The sequence below is a fragment of the Cavia porcellus genome, unplaced genomic scaffold (assembly GCF_034190915.1).
Source record: "Cavia porcellus strain 051 isolate PalLab524CR breed Dunkin Hartley unplaced genomic scaffold, mCavPor4.1 scaffold_35, whole genome shotgun sequence".
Classification (NCBI taxonomy): domain Eukaryota; kingdom Metazoa; phylum Chordata; class Mammalia; order Rodentia; family Caviidae; genus Cavia; species Cavia porcellus.
Genome location: NW_026947518.1, coordinates 1,209,960 through 1,230,922, shown reverse-complemented (window position 1 = coordinate 1,230,922; position 20,963 = coordinate 1,209,960). Strand labels below are relative to the sequence as shown.

Sequence of the window (20,963 nt, the reverse complement as noted above, 5' to 3'; positions counted from 1 at the left end):
GCCATCCTAAACCTAATTTGCAAATCCTTTATATCACACACACACACACACACACACACACACACACACACACACACACACAAAGAGAGAGAAATTGAATCTGATCCTATAGTGAACCCTGACAAAAACTGCCTCTACCTAGCAGTGCAACCTCCCATGAACTGCAGCGATGCTGTGCTAAGTATGGGTTACTTAACAGAGGTGTTGGTGTAAGGCCCGCTGGGTTAAAATTCTGTCCACTGCTTTGTCATTGGAAAAGGTATTTATTTTTGGTGTCTAGGCTCACACAGCAATGTAAATGAAGATAATTCCTAACTCACACTCTTGTAAGAATTAACATATGTAAAGCGCCTCAAAGAGGCCCTGGCCTGACACTGATAAGTGTGAAAGAAGCTTGTTAGTACATTATATTAACATATTTTTAAGATATGAAAACATCAGACAATGTATTCAGGAAGCACTCATTTCTCTGTAATAAAAGAAGGGCAACAACGCAAATAACAATGGCATCTGAGCTCTTGCTATATGCTAGGAGCCATGGGAAGAGCTCTGCAGGGTTTTCACTGGATCTTCACAGCAGCGCCAAGAGAGGAGTATTGCCAGTCATCACGGTTTGTTTTTTGAATGGAAAAAAATCCACAATATTTCAAAACAAAGTAATAGGAGAATGACAGTATTGGCAAGTGAGGCTCCAAGAAGAGGAGCAGTGGGCCCAAGGTTTCAGAGCTACAAGATTTGAGTCCAGACACCTATAAATTCCAAGCCTCAGACTCAGTCCACTCCTCTGCTTCCTGTCATAGTGGGCCTGGGGCTCAGAGTCTCCCAGAAGCCTCATCAGAGATCTCCACTGGCAGCCACACCCTGCTTCAGTGGGACCCTAACCCCAATTGCCACGCCCACTGCCTCATTTTTGCCCCACTGACAGGCTTGGCGCCTGCTTTGTCCCAACTTCTAGCCCTGCCCCTTGCCCTTCCCTCACACCCTTCGCCCCACCCCCTTCCAGGACCAAAGGTTCTGCTGCCCCGCCCCACACCCGGCGGGCCACGCCCACAGACGGCCTGAGCATGAGCCTCCACATCCCCGCTCAGACCTGCCCGCGCCCCGCCTCGCCCTCGCAGTGCATGCCGGTCTTGTGCTTGGAGTCGCCATTTTGCCACTAGAGATGCTGTCTGAAGACCAGTGCTCTCTTCCTTCAGCGGCCTAGGCTGCATCGGGGCCTGAGCTGGGGTCTGGGCCAGGTAGGCCGCTGGGAGCCGGCAGCGAGCAGTGGCGCTGCCCGGTGGCCCCCACATTAGTGGGCGCAGCTGTCCGGGCAGGGAGTCCTTATGGCGGGGTCATGGGCTGGGGCGGTGGGGGTGACGCGCTGGGCGCGACCTAGCCCCCGCCCGCAGGGCCCCTCTCTCCCTTCCTCCCTGCTCTCTGTCGGGGTCAGCACAGCCAGGCTACTGGAAGCCCAGTCCTGGTGTGGGACCTGCAGGAGGCGGCTTGGGGTCTCACATGGCCTCTGCTGTCAGTGAGCCTGGCCATGCTGAGCCGTGGATATTTACCCCCAAAATGACGATTTCATTCCACTAGGAACTCCTCCCTGCAGAAACCGAGAGAGGACTGAGATGTTACAGTAAGATAGTAGTTATTATTCTACCTGCACGTGCTGTGGCTCCAGTCCGTTTCACTGATAAGGGGCTTTCTGCTTCTTTTAATATTGGCGCTACTTTTGTGTTTAGGTTTTGTGAAGGGTGTTTAGGTTTTGTGAGGAGTCTGAAGGCGACATGGGGCTTTGAGTCATGAGGAAGTGTGATTCCACAATTTAAGTCCACAAAAATACTGCGCACACATTGTTGAACCCTGCTGCAGAATACCCTTCTTGTCCCTATTCTGCTGTCTCTGACCATTACTCCCCGGTTCTGCTCACATCATTTATATATATGCATAGTGTTGAATATTTATATTATATGCATAGGTACAGTTGTACTTAGTTATCCTGTTACTGACCATGTATACAAGTCTAGTTCCTCTTAGAAAACGTTCATTGAACACATATCATTTTTTCTTCGGATAAATTCCAGAATTTGAAATACTAAGTCAAAGTTTTTTGCTCTTTCCCTGCCACTTGATATGAATTGGTGCCTAAACAAGACATGTTTACATCTTTCAAAATCTAGGTATTTGCCCAAATTTCTTGTCAAATTTGGAGTTCAGAAAGAGGTTGTGTCATTTTCTGGGCAGTCTGAGAGACAGGCCACACAACCTACTATTGGACTTTGTTTTTAAGTCATGTACCATGTTCATCTTTTTGTTTTGATTCACTCCATTATGTTTTGTTTCGTTTCATTTTATTCTCTTAAAAATAAAAATGAAATAAAAATATTTTCTTGCTGGGCATGGTGGTGCATGCCTGTAATCCCAGCACTATGGAGGGTTAGACAGGAGGATCACAGTGAATACCAGGCTAGCCTGAAATACTTGCTGAGTTAAAGATCAGGCTGCACTATATAGCAGGACCTTGTCTCAGAACGAAATAAACAACCCCTTTTTCCTCTTTTCTTATTTTAATGTACCATAAGTAGATACTAATAAAGCAAATATGAAAACACCTTTATAAAGAAAGTCTTCATACTATGCAGTTTGTATACTATGAAACTATATAGTACGCTTTATACACTATAGCATACTTTATATAAATTTATATACTGCAAAACTGTGTAGTATGAAACTATGAAATTTTTCAGCCGGGCTTGGTGGCTCACACATGTAATCCCAGCACTCAGAAGGCTGAGGTGAGAGAATCCTTGCAAGTTTGAAACCAGCCTGGGCTAAAAAGTGAGCTCAAGGCCAGCCTAAAGTGCATAGCAAGACTACGTCTCAAAAAGACAAAAAATAAATAAATAAATAAATAAATAAAAGAAAGACTATACAATTTCATACTATGCAGTTTATGTACTACGTTCAGTGATGCCAGGGATTTCTGCATGAGGTATATGTCCCTGCACTTTTAAAATTTGTTCTTATTTGTTTGTTTCTTGAGACAGTATCTAAATAATTTACTCAATTCCCCAGGTTTGGTTTAACCTGGTGGTCCTTCTTCCTTACCTCCCAGAGTTCTGGGAGTACAGATACAGGCTGTCTTTACTTACAAATTTACAATAATTATGTATGTTTATGGGATAAAATGTGCTTTTCATCTATGGCTCCTTTGTGGAAAGAATCAATCTAGTTAATGTACCTACCATTTTAGAAACCTACAAATTCTTTCACAGTGACTGGGACTGCAAATTCCTTTGTTTAGGAGTTTTGAAATCTATCCTTCTTAGTTAACTGTAGTCACCATACAGTTTAGTAGAGAACTGAAAATTTCTTGTCCACCATGACTGAGACGTTGTATTTTTGGGTGACCATCCTCCTTTCCCCATCCCTCATGGAAATGATCATTTTTTAAAATAAGAGTGCTCAAGAATTGTGTGGAGGCTAAAGGTACTTGGGGCACACTGCTCTTCAGAAAGACCAGGCAGCAATACTCTGTAGCCCTTCACCTTGCTCCCAATTTTTGTTTCTTTGTTTGTTTGTTTTTTCTTAACTGAATTCTAGGAATTGGATGCAGGGCTGTCTTAGTTACTTTTTACTGGTTGCTGAGACAAAAATCCTGATGCCAAAATTTGGGAAAGGAAAGGTTTATTTCTTACAGTTTGTGGAGGTTTCAATCCATACGCAGTTGGCTCCATGGTAGGGTGACATGGCAGGGCCGCAGTTCATGGTGGCTGCAAACAGCAAAGAGGAAACTGGCAAAAGCACCAGCCACAACTTCTTCCTGCCAGTACATCACATCCTGGCTCTACATCCTGCCTGTGAAGCACTCACACCCCCAATGCAAGCCCTAAACATTGAAACAATCACAAATTCAAAATGTAAAGGCATGAGGCCTAGGGGCCACAGACATAAACTATGACAAGGGACTTGCACTGAACTACACTAACTTCTGTTTTTAAAATTCTTTTTTATTTTTAGCCAGGGTCACCATAAGTAACTACACTGCTGAGACACCATTCTTACATGCAGATTCTTACAGGTCTATGTGTGGATGCACATTGATGTCAGAGACATTTCCCTTTCATAACTGAGATACTTGTTCTCACATCCTGCAGCTTTCCCTGCTTCCTATGACCCACACTGGTACCACACACCCTTTATGTGGAAGAGAGGGATGGTCCCAGTTCCTTCCTGCTTCAAATAGCTGTGAATCAAACTCTTTCAAGGAAATCTTGCAAATTTGTGCAGCTCTCTGTAAGGGATAAAGATCTGTTGTTAACCCTGCCAGGTCCAGGGACAAATGTGTGTAGCACTCTGATGTGAGCTGCCAGGCAGGTCTCTGCTCTGGCCCCCATATTCTCCCCAGTGCTTTTCAGCACCTGTCTTAAAACCTGCCATCAGGTGGAGACTCAGCACATCTCAGGGATGTGTGCCTGCATGAATCAGCTTTGAAGGCTCAGCATTTTCTGCATTTGTTGCCCAAATGTGGTGATTCTGTTTTTTTTTATTTATTTAAAGAGAAAAACAAAACAAAACAGTAAGAGAGTACAAGTAATACAGAATTTCAAGAAAAAATACAGTAAGAAATCACTAGTTAATAGATTACATATTGTCATCTCATTAACAGTTGTCCAGATTACAAAATTAAAGCATACAAAGTGGACATTAATACAGTGAAGTTGTAGACAGTTCTGTTCAATGATCCAACAAAAACTCAGTAATATGGTTTTCTATTCTATACACTTAAATATACATGCAGTTATATCATTTAGATCACTTTGTTTTCCTCTCTTTTTTATGATAACAATTACACATTTGGGGTTTTATTATTCCCAAAGTTCTTGTAACTTTTTCTTTGAAGAGGAAAAAAAAAATAAAAACATAACAAATGAAACAAAACAAAACAAAAAATCCCACGTGACAAAGCAAAACAGAGTCAGTTAGAACAGGAGGATGGACATGGTATATAATGCAAAAGAGAATACCAGGTGATCAACAATGGTTATCATTATGCCTCTTGCTATCTTAAAGAGTTGCCTGTATCATCTGTTATAATAGATTTGAACAAAACTATACATAACAAGGCCAATAAGACCCACATTGGAGGACTTCCAAAGAAAATAATAGTCAAACCATAATGAGCATCATAGAATATCTTGTTGCCTTCAAAGTGGTTGCCCACCCTCAAACTTGATGCTATTAAGCAAAACAGAATGTAGTAAAATCAGTGAGGACAAGATGTGGAGAACAATACAGGGGTTCAAATCAGTTAATAAGAAAATAAAAGAGTTACTATAATATATTCTGCTATTTTTAGTATAGTTTTCCCTTAAAAATAATAAGAAATTACTTTTTTTAAAAAAGGGAGATTGAGATAAAAGAGGACATATCAATAGAACAACACAGGTCAGAACTGAACAATTTAAGCATCATTGTGTTTCACCACCGTATAGCCTGACATAATAGTTGTTACCATAGTGTCTCTTTCCTTGACATATTTGAGCATAACTTTGTTTACTATAGCATCAAACTTATCAAGACAGTGTGAAATCATTCAAGAGAATGAAAGTATTTCAGGGTATTTAGAACCAGCTAACAGAAATTGAACAATGGTTTCTATACTATCTCTTTGCCTATAAAAATTTTTCTTTATACTATTGCACATATTAAAATATAATATGATACAACATGTTAAAACCAATGGAAACAGATGAACAACAACTTAGTATGACTTCAAAACAGGATGATATTAAATCAGCACTAGCTATTACGCTGCCTAATTTTCTTCAAAATAACTATTCATACTATCACAGACAATAAAATCAAACAACCTAGATTAAAACCATTCCAAATAATGAATGAAAACATTATATGGCTTCAAACCAATATGATGGAAATCATGATTACCATGCACTTTTATGTATTCTTATCATTTCTTACACTAGGGAAACTATTCGGTATTTATACATGTGAGTTTGATTTATTTCACTTATGAGTATGTTCTCAAACTGCATACATTTATTTATATCTCAATGTGATCATCCTTTATAGCTGAGTAGTACTCCATTGTATAGAAATACCACAACTTTTTTATCCATTCTTCAGTTGATGGACACTTAGGTAGTTTCCCAGATCTGGCTATTACAAATTGTGCTGCTAATAAACATGGGTGCAAATATGTCACTGTGGTATCATGCTTTCAGTTCTTCTGGGAATATGCCTAGAAGTGGTATAGCTGGGTCAAATGGGGCTTTCAATCCCAACTTTCTGAGAAACATTCCCACTGACCTCCACAATGTTTGCATAAGTTTACACTCCTACCAACAGTACAGGAGAGTTCCTTTTTCCCCACAGCCTCTCCAACATTTGTTGTTGGTGGTTTTCTTGATCTTAGTGATTCTTTTAGGAGTGAGATGAAATCTCAGTGTGGTTTTAATTTGCATTTCTCTAATGACCAATGATGATGAAGATTTTTTAATATATTTATTTGTTGTTTGTATTTCTTCATCTGAGAATTGTATATTCATTTCAGATGCCTATTTTTGGATTGGGTCTTTGAATATTGTGGGTCTGATTTTTTTAATTCATTATATGCTTTATAAAGATGTCCTTTGTCTGAGGGACAGCTCACTAAGATTTTTTCCCAGTTCATAGGTTTTCTTTTCACTATGTTAGAGATCTCATTTTACGTGCAGAAACTTTTTAATAAGAGGTGATCCCACTTATTGACTCTGGGAAGTATTTCCCATGTGGTTTGAATCTTGTTTATGAATTCTCTACCTACCCCAATGTCTTCAAATTTTTACCCAATTTGTCTTCCAATAGATTTAGTGTTTCTGTTTTAATATTTAGATCTTTCATCCTTTCAGATTTTATTTTAGTATATGGTGATAGGCATGGGTCTAGTTTTAGTTTTCGGCATATGGAGAGCCAGTTTTTCACCACAATTTATTAAAGAGACTGCCATACTTCCAATGAACATGTTTGGGCCCTTTATCAAAGATAAGTGGTTGAGTGTGTTTGTAGTTGTGTTTGTATCTTCTAATCTATGTTCAGCTCTGTTTTGATTCCAGTAGCATGTCGATTTTATTACAGTTGCTTTGTAGTATAACTTCAAGTCAGGGATTGTGATGCCTCCTGCCTTGCCTTTGCTGCTTAGAACTGTCCTTGCTATTCTAGGTCTCTTCTGGTTCCAGATGAATTTTAGGAGTGATTTCTTGAGATCTATGAGGTATGTTGATGGTATATTTATCAGGTTTGCATTGAATCTGTATAACAGTTTTGGGAGAATGGCCATTTTCACAATATTTATGTTTCCTATCTATGAAAAAGGGATGCCTTTCCATTTTCTGAAATCATCAATTTCATTTTTCAGTGTATAATTTTCCCTGTATAAGTCTTTCAATTCTTTTGTGAGAGTAATTCCTAGATATTTCATTTTTTGATTTCTAGTGTGAAGGGTGTGGCTTCTCTTATTTTTTTTTTTCTGTGACTTTGTTGTTAGTGTATAGGAATGGTATTGGTTTTTGAATATTGATTTTGTCTCCAGCTATATTGCTGAATTTATTTATTATATCTAGGATTCTTTCAATGGAGTTTTGGGGGTCTTCTATGTAGAGTATCATGTCATCTGCAAATAATGATAAATTAACTTCTTCTTTTCCAGTCTTTACACCTTTTATTTCTCTCTCTTGTCTAATTGCTCTGGCTAGTATTTCCAGTACTATATTAAATAGGAGTGGTGAAAACAGACATCCTTGTCTTGTGCCTGACTTTAAAGTAAAGGCTTTCAAAGGCTTTTTAGCCATTTTGTATGACACTGGCTGTTTGTTTGTCATAAATGGCCTTTATCATGTTGCGGTAAAGACCATCTATTCCAATTTTCTGCAAGGTTCTTATCATAAATGAATGGTGGACTTTATCAAAAGCTTTTTCTGCATATATAGAAGTGATCATGTGATTCTTACTTTTGACTCTATTGATATGGTGGATTACATTTATTGATTTATTTATATTGAACCATTCCTGCATGCCTGGGATGAATCCCAATTGGTCATGGTGTATGATATTCTTAATGATTTGCTGCATCCTATTTGCCAATATTTTCTTGAGGATTTTTGCAACTGTGTTCATCAGGGAGATTGGCCTGTAGTTCTCTTTTTCAGTTGGGTATTTCTAAGGTTTTGGTACTAGAGTAATATTTGATTCCAGGAATGACTTAGGAAGGATTGCTTCCCTTTCAATTTCATTGAATAGTTTGAGGAGTGTCAGCATTAGGTCTTTTTGTATTTCTTGTAGAATTCTGCAGTGAATGTGTCTGGGCCTGGGCTCTTCTTTGTGGGTAAGGATTAATTATATTTTCAATTTCATTAATAGAATTTGGGTTATTCAGCAGTTTTACTTCTTCTTGACCTAGCTTTGGTACTTCATATGCTTCTATGAATCTGTCTACTTTTTCTGTTTTATTAAATCTTTGAGGGTAGAGGTTTTTGGGCTAGGGATTTAGCTTGGCAGCATAAGCACCTGCCTTGCAAGCAGGCAGTTGTGAGTTCGATCCCTGGTACCGAAAAAGAAAAAGAAAAAAAAAGACCAAAAAAAAAAATGTGAGTAGTGGTTTTCGAAATAGGTGTTGATGATCTTCTGTATTTCTACTTGGTCCCTAATGATTTTGCCTTTTCATTCCTTATTGCATGAATTTGAGCTTTTTCTTTCCTTTTTAAAATAAGGTGTCTAGGGGCTTATCGATTCGATTTATTCTTTCAAAGAACCAACTCTCTGATTCGTTGATTTTTTTGGATTGTTTTCTTAGTCTCTATTGCATTGATTTCTGCTCTAAATTACAAGAATTTTTCATCTCTCACAGAATGAACTCATTCTCTATCTGGGGTTTTCTCTTCTATCAAAGAGCAATAGCAGCCACTGTTGTTAAGTAAAATTTGAACAGAATCTGATAAAAGGTTATTAAAGACCCAGAGTATTAAATAACATTGAGAAAGAGGTCAGAGTTGGGTGAGTTATAGCAGGAGAGGATAGGGGTTTGGGTGGCTCCAAAACTTAGCAAAAAGCTGGAACTCAACAAATGTGAAAATTGTACAAATTGATGATGTGCTTATATGTTACTGAATTTAACATGATGAAACTAATGGTATCTTAATTTTTAATTTAAATTGTACTAGAATTTAATGTTTGGAATTACAGACTTAGGAGTAGAAATATAAACTGAAAATAATACAAGGGGTACAAGGGGAGGGGAAGGGAAAGGCAGGTGTTTTGCAGGATTGGCCCTGAATAGAGCTCAGGATGCTTGCTGTGGAGCCAGTAAAAGTCTCAGCTCTAGAATTCCTCAAGTCAGGGTTCATAGCCTTAGTTTTCACTTTGCTACCAAAGCTGGAGAGATCACTGGATATGGATGTAGCATAAATTCTGCATGTGAGACTTGAGCTCAGTTAGGTACTACCCTGTGTTAGCAGGAGAAAAATCACCAACTGTCCTTGTTCCTTGCAAGCTCTAGAACTTGCCAGTGTCTGTCACAGACAGTTCTGTGTGCAAATCCACCCCAGGAAAGCTTCCCATTCTTTGACCCACTCACTTCTGCTTGTCTCAGTGTTGCTGGAGGTCACAAGTCTTGGAGTCTTTGTCTGTGTAAAATGTCCCTTGGACTTCCCAGAAGCCCACAGACCCAGGCAAAACCCACCTGACTGCAGTTCTCATTTTCAGTGAGCTTAGGTTGGTTGAACTCAACTGGGCATCTTGTAGAGTGGGACATCAAACTCCTGTGCCTGTTGCAGAGATCCTAGCCCCAGGCTTTTCATTGCCTGGAAGGCAACATTGCTGGGCCAGGTTGTCCTCCTGTGCTGACAGAAGTCCCTAATAGTGCTATGAACACCTTTCCTCCATTCTTCAGGGAAGCCTGACATATACCTATCTTTACCACCCTTGTGGCCTGTTGGCTCTGTGAGGAGGAGTGGTATCTGCAATGTTATGCTACTCATAGTCACTCTACAGGGGTGCTGTACTATAAATATCTTCAAAGTGTTTGGACAGAGAGGAGGGGTCCTGCCTGCCTTTCCTCCATCTTCAGTGTATATAATGATATATCACCCCATTCTTAGTGGGACTCTCATTACCCTATTATGTGTTCACATGTACAGAGGACAGGAAGTTAGGTGCATTCACAATAATGAGGGTAGTACCTCATCTGCGCTGCAGGGTGACTGTGTGGCCTGAACAACATTGAAGCACAAGACAACAGTGTTTATGCTGAATCTGGTCATTACATCTATCAGAGCCTAGGAAATTGATGATTAAAGGTACCCACCCGCTCCCTCCATGATTTCTGTGTGGACCTGGTTCCATAATATCTCACAGAGATTCCTGATCAGGATAACATGGAAGCCCACAGAATGAATCTCTGTTGTCCTTCACAATAAACAACAACTTCGTCATCCAAGTGATGGATCCTTGGCAGGATGCTATGCTTTTCCAAGGCTAAGGAAATACAGCAGTGCTGGCAGGGTCTCACCTCTGAGGCAAAAGTCAGGGGTTTGGATTGAACTTGTCCTCCTGACTTCCTATGTAAATCTAGACATGGCACCATGCCTCTCAGGACGTTCCCAATGTGTTCCTATGCTCTGTGGAGGTCATGCTGGCGTCTACTACCTGGGAACATCATAAGTGGTGTGAGATAACATTTGTAAAATCCGTGGGCTGGTATCAAATTTACATAGAGCAGGGAACTAGAAGTGAAATCCAGGAAGGGTTAAGATGGAGGTAGAATACAGTGCACACAATGCTGGATCCTGCTGTATGGCAGTAGAAATGAGACTTAAATCCTGGACATGTTTCCCTGGTGGCTTCATGAGGGGGTGGAAGTGTGTCTATTCAGCCATCGTTATTTTTCCTAAGCCTCTCAATTTCTTCTATGTATTGGTGCTGTAGCCTCAAATCAGGAGCTCACACAGACTAAGCAAGCATTATGGATGGAGCTACATCCCCATATTTATGTCCATAGCTCCTATATTCACACCTGTGTGAGCCACCAGGCCTATTGCCTGTGCTCCTGATCAGTCACTGAAACATCATCTTGTGATGGCCGTATCCTGAGTAGCCTGTTCCCTATATTATGGGACTAGCTTTGTGGTTTATTATTATTATTATTATTATATTTCATTAGCTGTGCTGAAATTGAGCCCATGACCTCATGCATGGTAAATACATGTTGTATCCTGAGCTCTCTCCCCAGTTCCTGACTCAGTCTTAAATAACTGGATATGGCAGAGGTTGTGTGTTGGTACTACTAAGGTTCACACAAAATAACTGTTACCAACCTCCTCATTTTTTCATTTGTTCTCCCCAGTATTGTGGGGGTTTTCTGGGGGTGAATCTCTGGCTCCGAATAAGTCACTCCTGTCTTTGCAGCTTCTTTGAGGACAGGCTGATAAACCTTGAATGACAAAAGAGAAAACAGAGAGAGGAGACATCAGGCTTTTGAGTCCTGCCTGGTATGCAAGGGACAGAGCCCGAGAGCAAATTCTGCCCTACTGGCAAGTTCACTGAGTATGTAGCTCTGTGCACCGAGTTACTATGGTAGCAGCCCCAGCTAAGTCTCCTGGATTCATACACAGCAACTCTTGATACAACAGCATATTATCTCTTATATCAGATAGGTACAGACTGACCTGCCTTCTATCACACATGTGTCTTGTCATATTTTGCAAATGTGTGTAATGACTGAACAAAATTCGACCTCTCTACCTTTTTTCACCAATTAGTCATTCTGAGGTTATTGCTATGTTTTTAGCAGACTTTCAGTGCATGGCTTGCTGTGGTTTGTTTATTCATTCAGGTTTTACTGGATATTCACACTGTAGTTTTCAGTTTAAGGAAAACAATGTTGATGTGAATATCTTGCAAAATTCTCTTCATGACATAAAGAGGATTGGAGGCACAGAATGTTAAGGTAGTCATATGTGTTACTCTTAAATTAACTACCAAAATGATTTCTGAAGTGAATGTACCACTAGCAAGGTAGAAGGAGTCTCCTTCCTACACTTCCCCACCAATATCAGTGTACTTTGATGTAAAAGACAAAGTCTGCTCTTCAAAACATGAGCAGTGTTTCTCCTTGTGTGATGAATATTCACTTACCTGATTACTGATAATAATAAGAGACATGTGCATACTGGGAATGGTCCATCTGACTCCCAAGGGAACGTTGAAGGCCTTCAGAAGTGATAGACACTTGGACCCAATAGAGGCCTTGGAATCACTGCTGGCTCCTGCATAAGCCACTCTGCATGACCCAGGGAACACTGCCTCCTTCTGAGGTTAAGGCCTAATGACAAGGATAGTCCCTGTGAGAGTTCTCTAGTATTTCATGATAGGCCTGCTCCTTGACAGAAGGTAGAGGTGGAAGAGCGCTTAGCCTAAGAGAGGGACTTGTGGGAATGCTTCTCTCTACCCATAATGCCCTGGAATATGAGACTTGGTGAAACAGTTGAAGCAAAATGTGAGTGAAATTGTCCCAACATGGGTTTTACAGCTATGGGAAAATGGTGCTGATAACACAAAGGTGAGCCCACAGAATGTGTCCCAAATTTATTCCAGCCATCACTCCCTATATGTGACAAGTTCTACAGAATGTGCATATGACAGCCTGTGAGCAGAAAAGCACACTTTCATAAACTTGTTGATAGCAGCAACCTGGAATCAGAGATGCCAGGACAGCAAGGTGCTGATTTGTAGAACATGACTACACCACAGGGACTGGGTCCTGTTATGTACAGTGTCTGGGGTTGGGTAACAGGGAACCAAGGAGCATAACTGGATGCAGCCCCACATTTTATGCAACAGGTAAATTCAGCATTGGGGCACCCCACTGTGCAGTGGATACGACTTGATCTGTGTAACTGTATCACCGAAAAATGATACAAACATTTGGGGTGGTAACAAGCTCATCAGGGTGGTGCCCACTGATTGGCTTACTGTGGGAGCCTCTTAGGTCTGTGTGAGCTAGGGATGACCATAACTATCCCCACAATGACTGTGACAGAACCTGGGTTTTCCCATATATCCAGGACACCATCAAACACATTATATTGGACACTCTGCAATATTGTGAAACAGTTCTATAAGTGACACAATACTCAGCAGGTGCCACCATATTGTACAGGTGGCCTGGAGGATGTCTCTGGTAGCTGTGTTGCTACCAAGGGCAGGAATCATGGACCTCACCACCCAGATTGAAATCGTTGTCAATACAGAGCCCAATCCATGAACCTCACATGCTAGGCTTGGTGTTTCTCATGGATGAAACATCACAAATGTGAAAGTTGGTTTTGCAAAACCACATGAGCCTTGATTTGTGAACCACAGCACAAGAAGGTCCTTGTGCTCTCTTGCATGTAGAATCTGGCATTTATATCCCTCACCAGCAGAGATAGGAACAAGAAGCCTTGCAAGAAATGGATGTGCACCTGAGACACCTGGACTGCCACCACAGGCCACCGCTCTGACTGACAACCTAGGACCCACTGGACAACCACTCAGGCCAACCCCTTGAAGGACCTCCCCCACCTTCTGGACCTAGTATTGCCATTGAACTTTGACTCTAACCCTTTCTCCCAAAACCTTGGAATATAGTGGATTACCATGCTGGCTCGATGAGAGACTCAGGAAAGCCTCACACAAACAGAAGCCATCATCAGGCTCTAGTCAATGTGGTTATTTTACCCCTAAAATAGAGGTCTGCAGTGGGTAAACAGGAGCAGACATGAATCTTCCTCCAACTATAAGCCCTTGGAAAACCTGACAAGAGGGTGAAGATTCACCTTCTCCACACAGAATATTGGACAGGTTGAGGAGTGCCCAAATAAGGTCTCCCCCAAATGGAGCATATTAAAAGAGCTTATAAGAAACCCAGTGACACAGTAGAGCCTAGGCTGACATGAACATTATAGACAGGGAGATCTGGTGACCTGCAACAACCTGAAGACATAGCAATAGCAGGAAGTAAGCGTTGACCTACATCAATACTTCTAAGCTAGTTAGCCTGGGAAGAATATAGGACTCACAAAACAGGCTCTGCAGGAGGAATTCAGGCGACTGGATCTCCTCTTCATTTTGGTACCCAGCAATTGCACAAACATCCCCCAAACAGTAGGACCCTAAAGGTCAAACTACGTTGGGATTTAAAGACCAACTATGTACCCCAATTTTGAAAATGACAAGCAAATTGGCAAAGTGCATTCTCAAGCATTAGTTAATCAGGAGCAATAACAGGCAACACTGAAACAGAGGATCTTAAAACTCATACACCAGGAATCTCTCAAAAGAGAGTAACTGAAGTAAAGAAACAAGTCCATGAGGTCATAGCAGAAATCAAATTAGAAAGACTGTCTCATGTAGACACAGAAATACCAACCTTATTAAATTAGTTGCTCAACATAGCTAGAGAAGAAATATTTTTTTTTAAAAAAACAGTAGCATGGGAAATTGAAACTTTGCATGAATAATGTATAAAACAAGCAGAATCCATTTAGCAAATGCAGAGAGATATCCAAGACAAAAAACTATTGAAAGCTGGCAAAACCATTTGAATGAAGCTGAGGATACATTGAGGACAGAGTTGAACATAGTGATCATGATAGGGTTGAACTTTTAAAAACAACAAAGCGACATGAAGTGAAAACTCAGTAGCTTCAAGACGATGCCAAGAGAAACACTGTAAGAGTAACCAGCATCAGTGAAGACACAGGAATGGATACTAATGACATAACTAAATTATTCACAGAAAGTAATAGCAGAAAATTTCACAAATGTAAGAAAAGGTATACAAATAAGTGAGGCATGAAGAATGTCAAACAGTCACAACCAACATAAATCTACACCCAGATATATAATAATTAAGATCCAAGACATACAGCATAAAAACAGAATACTGAAAGCTGTTAGAGAAAAGATACAACTCACCTATAAAGGAAAGCTTATTAGAATCACAGCAGAATTTTCAGCACATACTTTCACGTTAAGAAGAGCTTGGACTGAAGCATTTTAAGCCCTTTAAGAAAGCAACTTTCAGCACAGACTAATGTATCCAGTAAGAATTTCATTCAGATTTAATGGAGAAACAAGATACTTCCAAGACAAAGTACAACTGAATCAATTCATGTCCATCAAACCAACCCTAGAAAGAATACTGAAAGACATGCAAGATACGGGTAAAAATGACCACAATCTCCAGAACAACAGAAAAAAACCACCAGGCTGGACAAGAAACCAAATAATGGAGAAAAAGCAGAAACCAACAACAGGTACACAATATAGCAAAGTCAAAGCAGTATATATTAGTGATATCCATAAAAGTAAATGGGCTCAATTCACCTATCAAAGAAACAGGTTGACAGAATACATCAAGAAATAGGATCCCAGAGTATGTTGTATACAAGAAATACATCTGACTCAAAAAGAAACTCAGATTAAAAGTCAAAGCATGGAATAGAGTTTCCATGCACCAGGAACCCTGGAAAGAGCAGGGGTAGCTATTCTGTTTGCAGACAAAGTGAAGTTCAAACATATAATGATTAAAAGCGATAATGAAGGCCACTACAAACTTTTACATGGATAACTACAAAAGGAAGAACTAACAATTATAAATATATATGCACCAAATACAGGAGGACCCAACTATGTTACACAGATACTAATGGACATGAAAAGCTAACACCCAAGAACACAATTGTAATAGAAGACTTTAACACCCCACTGTCACAAAGAGATAGATCAACTTAGACAAAAAGTCAGCAAATAAATAACATAACTGAATCATACCTGTGCATGAATAGACTTAGTGCATGTTTACATAGTATTCCACCCAACCATATCAGAACATATATTCTTCTCAGCTGCACATGGGACATTCTACAAAATAGACCATATATTATCCCATAAAATATTTTTAAGTAAATGCAAATGGAGCGAAATTATCTCATGCATATTATGGGACCATAGTACACTAAAACTGGAAATCAATGGCAAAAATCCCTAAAAAACCTGCACAAATACATGGAAATTAAATAACAATCCTGAACAACCAGTGGGTTACAGATGAAATTAAACAAGAAATAAAACAATGTCTATAATACAATGAAAATGCAGAAACAACATACCACAACCTATGGGACACAATGAAAGCAATCCTAAGAGGGAAATATATAGTAATAAGTAGTCACATCAAGAAAATGGAATGAACACAAGTAAATAACCTAATGCTATATCTCAAGCTTCTAGAAAAGTAAGAGCAAGTCAAACCCAAAGTTCATAGAATAGTGGAAATTATAAAGATTAGAGCAGAAATTAATGAAATTGAAACCAAAGAAATTACAAATTAATGAATCAAAGAGCTGTTTTTTTGAGAAAATAAAATTGATAAACCTCTAGCCAAGCTTATCAATAAAAAAACAATCCACACAATATGGACTGAAAAGAGAGAAATTACTGTAGATCCCATGGAAATTCAAAACATCATGAACACCTACCTTGAAAATCTCTACTCACATAGGGTTCAAAATAGAGGAAATAGATTCATAGAAATATGAACTATCGATGCTCAATCAAAAAGATATAACAATTTTGAGTAACCAAATATCAGCCACATTAATCAAAAATGTGATTAAAAACTTACCAACAATAAAAGCCCATATCCCACTGGATTCAGGGCTGAATTCCATAAGAAATTCAGAGATCTGACTGTAACACTCCTTAAACTCTTCAATGAAATTGAAAGAGAATTAGTCCTCCCTAACTCACGCTTAGAAGCAAGTGTCATTCTCATTCCAAAGCCAGAGAGAAATCAAACCAAATAGCAGAATTATAGACTAATCTCACTAATGAACAATGATGCAAAGATTCTTGATACAATATAGGCAAATAGAATGCAACAAATCATGAAGAAGGTTATACAACATAATCAAGTAGGATTTATTCCAGGAATGCAGGGATGGTTCAACATGCACAAATCAATGAATGTGATACACCACATCAACAGAGCCAAAAATAAAAATCGCCTAATCATTGCAATGCATGCATAAAAAGCTTTTGATAACATACAACAACTGTTCATGATAAAAACCCTACAGTAACTCAGAATAGACGCTATGTACCTCAAAGTCTAAAGACCATTTATTGCAATCCTACAGCCAATGGTATTCTAAGTAGACAAAAACTGAAAACCTTCACACTAAAATCGGGAACAAGACACTGATGTCCCCTGTCACCTCTCCTAGTCAATATAGTTCTGGAAATATTAACCAGAGCAATCAGACAAGAGGGAGAAATAAAAGGAATAAAAATAGGGAAAGAAGTTAAATTATCATTATTTGCCGACAACATGATATGCTACATAGAAGACCCCAAAATCTCAATTGAAACACTACTAGAGGCAACAAACAAATACAGCAGCATAGCTGGATAGAAAGTCAACACTCACAAATCAATAACATCCCTGCACACACACACAAAAAAAAAACTCCATGAGAGAAAAGTTATGAAAATATCAGCTTTCACCATAGCATCTAAAAAATGAAATACTTAGGAATCAACCTAACTAAAAATGTAAAACACCTGTATGCTGAAAATTATACTACTCTGAAAATGGAGATTCAAGAGGATATTGGAAAATGGAAGGATATGTCTTGCTCTTGGTTAGGAAGAGCCAATATTGTGAAAATGGCCATACTTCCAAAACTGTTATACAGATTCAATGCAATCCCAATCAAAATATCATTAACATACCTTCATATCTAGAGAAAGTAATTCTGAAATTCATCTGGTAACCAAATAAATCTAGAATAACAAAAGCATTTCTGGGAAACAACAGAGAGACAAGACTCATCTCAATTCCTGACTTGAAACTATACTACAAAGCCACAATAATAAAATCAGCATGGTACTGGCAAAGAAATAGACCTGAGGATCAATGGAACAGATTAGAAGATGCAAACACTACTACAAAGACACGGAGCCACCTTAAGTTTGCCAAAGGGGCTAAATATGTTCACTGGAAAAAGATAGCCTCTTTAATAAATGGTGTTAGAAAAATTGACATTACATGCTAAAGACTGAAACTAGACCCATACCTATCACCATACACTAAACTAAAGTCAAAGTGTTTCAAGGATCTTAATATTAAAAAAGAAACAAAAATCTACTGGAGGACATGGTAGATAGAAATCTTGGAGACATAGGAGTAGGCAGAGAATTCATTAATAAAACACAATCACATAGAAAATACTTCAAAGAATCAACAACTGGGATCTCATATTACTAAAAAGTTTTGGACTTAAACAGAAATCAAATAAAGTGAAAAAAAAAAACCCCACAGAGACAGAAAGAATCTGGACAGACGACAAAGGACTTATATGCAGAACATATAAAATGAAATTATATAAATTTCAATATAAAATTGAAAAATGTCAAGCCCACAAATTCAAAGACCCTTTCCAAAAATGGGCATCAGAAGTAAGTACACAGTTCTCAGATGAAGATATGAAAATGGCAAATAAATGCATAAAGAAATGTTCACCAATATTGGCCATTTGATAAATGCAAATTAAGATAGCCCTGAGATTGCATCTTACTCTGGAAAGAATGACTGACATCAAGAAATCAACTGAAACAAATTTTGGCAACATGAAGGGGAAAAGGAACACTTGTCCACTGTTGGTGTGGGAATGCAGACTGATAAAAGCACTGTGCAAATTAGTGTGGAAATTCCTCAAAAAACTAAGATTGGATTTTCCATTCAATCCAGTTATTGCCCTTCTGGGTATTTTCGCAGAAAATTTGAAAAAAATTATTTCACAGTGACATATGTGCAACACAGTTGTGATAGCTAAATCTTGGAAACAACCAAAATGCCATCAACCACAAGTGGATGAAAAAATTGTATTTTTTCACAATGGAATACCACTCAGCTATAGAAAAGATTGAGGCCTTTATAAGTAAAACACCTGTATGCTGAGAATATATTTGAATATTCAAGAATATGCTTGAGAATATCCTCTCTCATTGTCTCCCTAGTGTAAAAAAATAATAAAACTGACAAAGAATTGGGATCCAAAAAAGTATAGTATATATTGTAAAAGCAAAAGCAAAGAAACGGGCTCTAAATGATATAATGATACATATAGTGTGTAAGATAGATGACCATATTACTAAATTTCTGTTAGATCACTGAACAGAAGGGTTTGCACGTCAATGATTCAGTATTTAGCTACTTTTTATGCTTTGTTTTGTAACTTTAACAACTGTTTTTAAGATGACAATATGTAATGTATCAACTAGTAATTTTAGGAGTTAAGTTTTTTGAATTCTATATTCTACACTTTTTTGCTTTTTTGTATTTTGTTTTCTTTTAATTTTATTTTCTATGTTTAAATTAAAATTTTTTTAAAATATAAAACAAAAAGAAATGGACATGGAGTTTTGTGTCCTTGATGCCTTGTGTCAGGACCTGCTCATGCAGTGGTGGGAATACTTGGGATCCACCTGGCTCTGGGTGACCATTAGCTGCACTGTGGCATGACTTGTGGTATTATTCTTTACATTTATTGTTGTCATGGTCTGTGTGTGCATGAATCCACCCTATACATCACTTATAATAAGCACACTTTCCCTGATCTTTGAGATGGTGGAATGTGAGAAACCACTGCACACTGCTTCAACACCAAAAGGTATGATGACCTATGGAATCTGACCCAACCGATTAGCATGGACATAGTTATATAAGCATGAGTTATATAAGCATAGTTATATAAGCATAGTTATGTAAGCATGAGTTAACATAGACAGCCATGGATGTGCTCAGGCTTGTGACACTATGCAAGCATGTAATGCTTCATGATGGCTCATATATACAGGCTGGATAATAAAGATGCTTGCTTACTGCTGTTGCTAATGTTGGCTACATGTGGTTTCTTCTCTCTGGGGATCATACCCACTAAAATACCAATTCACCTTCCCTAACTCTGAGAAAATTTCATGCTTCAGACACAGGGCATTTTAATGTCCCACAAAACTAAAGTCTCTGTGCCTTGTTCCAAGCCATGTATCATATCCTAAAGCCAAAATCTCTGTTGGCATACAGCTTTAGAAAGGACAACAAGTTATATACCTGTGCCATGGTGATCACTTCCTAAGCCCTGTGATAGACCTTTTCACCACTTCCATTCCTCTTCTGTACCCCACAGGGCATGAAAGATCTCAAATGTTCTGACCTGGACCTGGAACGCAGCTCCCCAAGCAGCAGACATGTAGTTCTTGAACAGACTGCCCGGATCATGGTCTGAGGTGAGTCAGTCCCAAGCTGGAGGCTGAGGACAATAGTGTCTGTTGGCCCCACTCTCACACAGTGGAGCTACTTACTAGAATATCTTAGCCTCACTTGATTCCTGAACCCATGTGGACTCACTTTTCCTATGTGTCTTGATGTATTAAAACCAGGCACAGCACTAATGTGTGGCAGGGGGATCCCTTCCCCAGCACAAGCCCTGCTGAAGGTGACTCTTGCCAAGTACTCTTCAAGCCATCTGTTCTTAACATGTGGCATCATGTTGTACCTGAGTGCCATGAGGGAGAGCACACAACAAGGGCAGGAGCAGGTGCTATGGTTCCCATAGATTTGGGCAGCCCTTCTCTGATGTGTGTGGACCCCAGTGTCTTTCAAGATATTGGGATGTCCCTCTTGAATGAGCTATGGAGATCCATGCCTGGGGGTATTGGGTCAGGGTGGCATTTGGACACTTGCTGTGTTGGGTAGCCACATTGAACAACACAGGGTGTGTACCACTACCACATGCCCAGGACATCCTCTCACACTGTCTTTGTCATTCCCCTACAAACCTTTGTCTACATAGGGCCCCCATTGTCCACTCCAATCTTTC

General features: G+C 39.2%; 1 protein-coding gene across 4 annotated transcripts in view; it reads left to right on the top strand.

Moving 5' to 3' along the window:
- Positions 1 to 1,119: 1,119 nt before the first annotated feature.
- LOC134474689 (zinc finger protein 709-like) overlaps positions 1,120 to 20,963 on the top strand; it is a 167,143-nt gene continuing 147,299 nt past the window's right edge. For all 4 annotated transcript variants that reach the window (XR_010045564.1, XR_010045563.1, XR_010045565.1 and 1 more), the window contains exons 1-2: positions 1,120 to 1,238; positions 20,271 to 20,370. The gene's annotated coding sequence lies outside the window, so the exon portion shown is untranslated. The remainder of the gene's footprint in view (positions 1,239 to 20,270; positions 20,371 to 20,963) is intronic.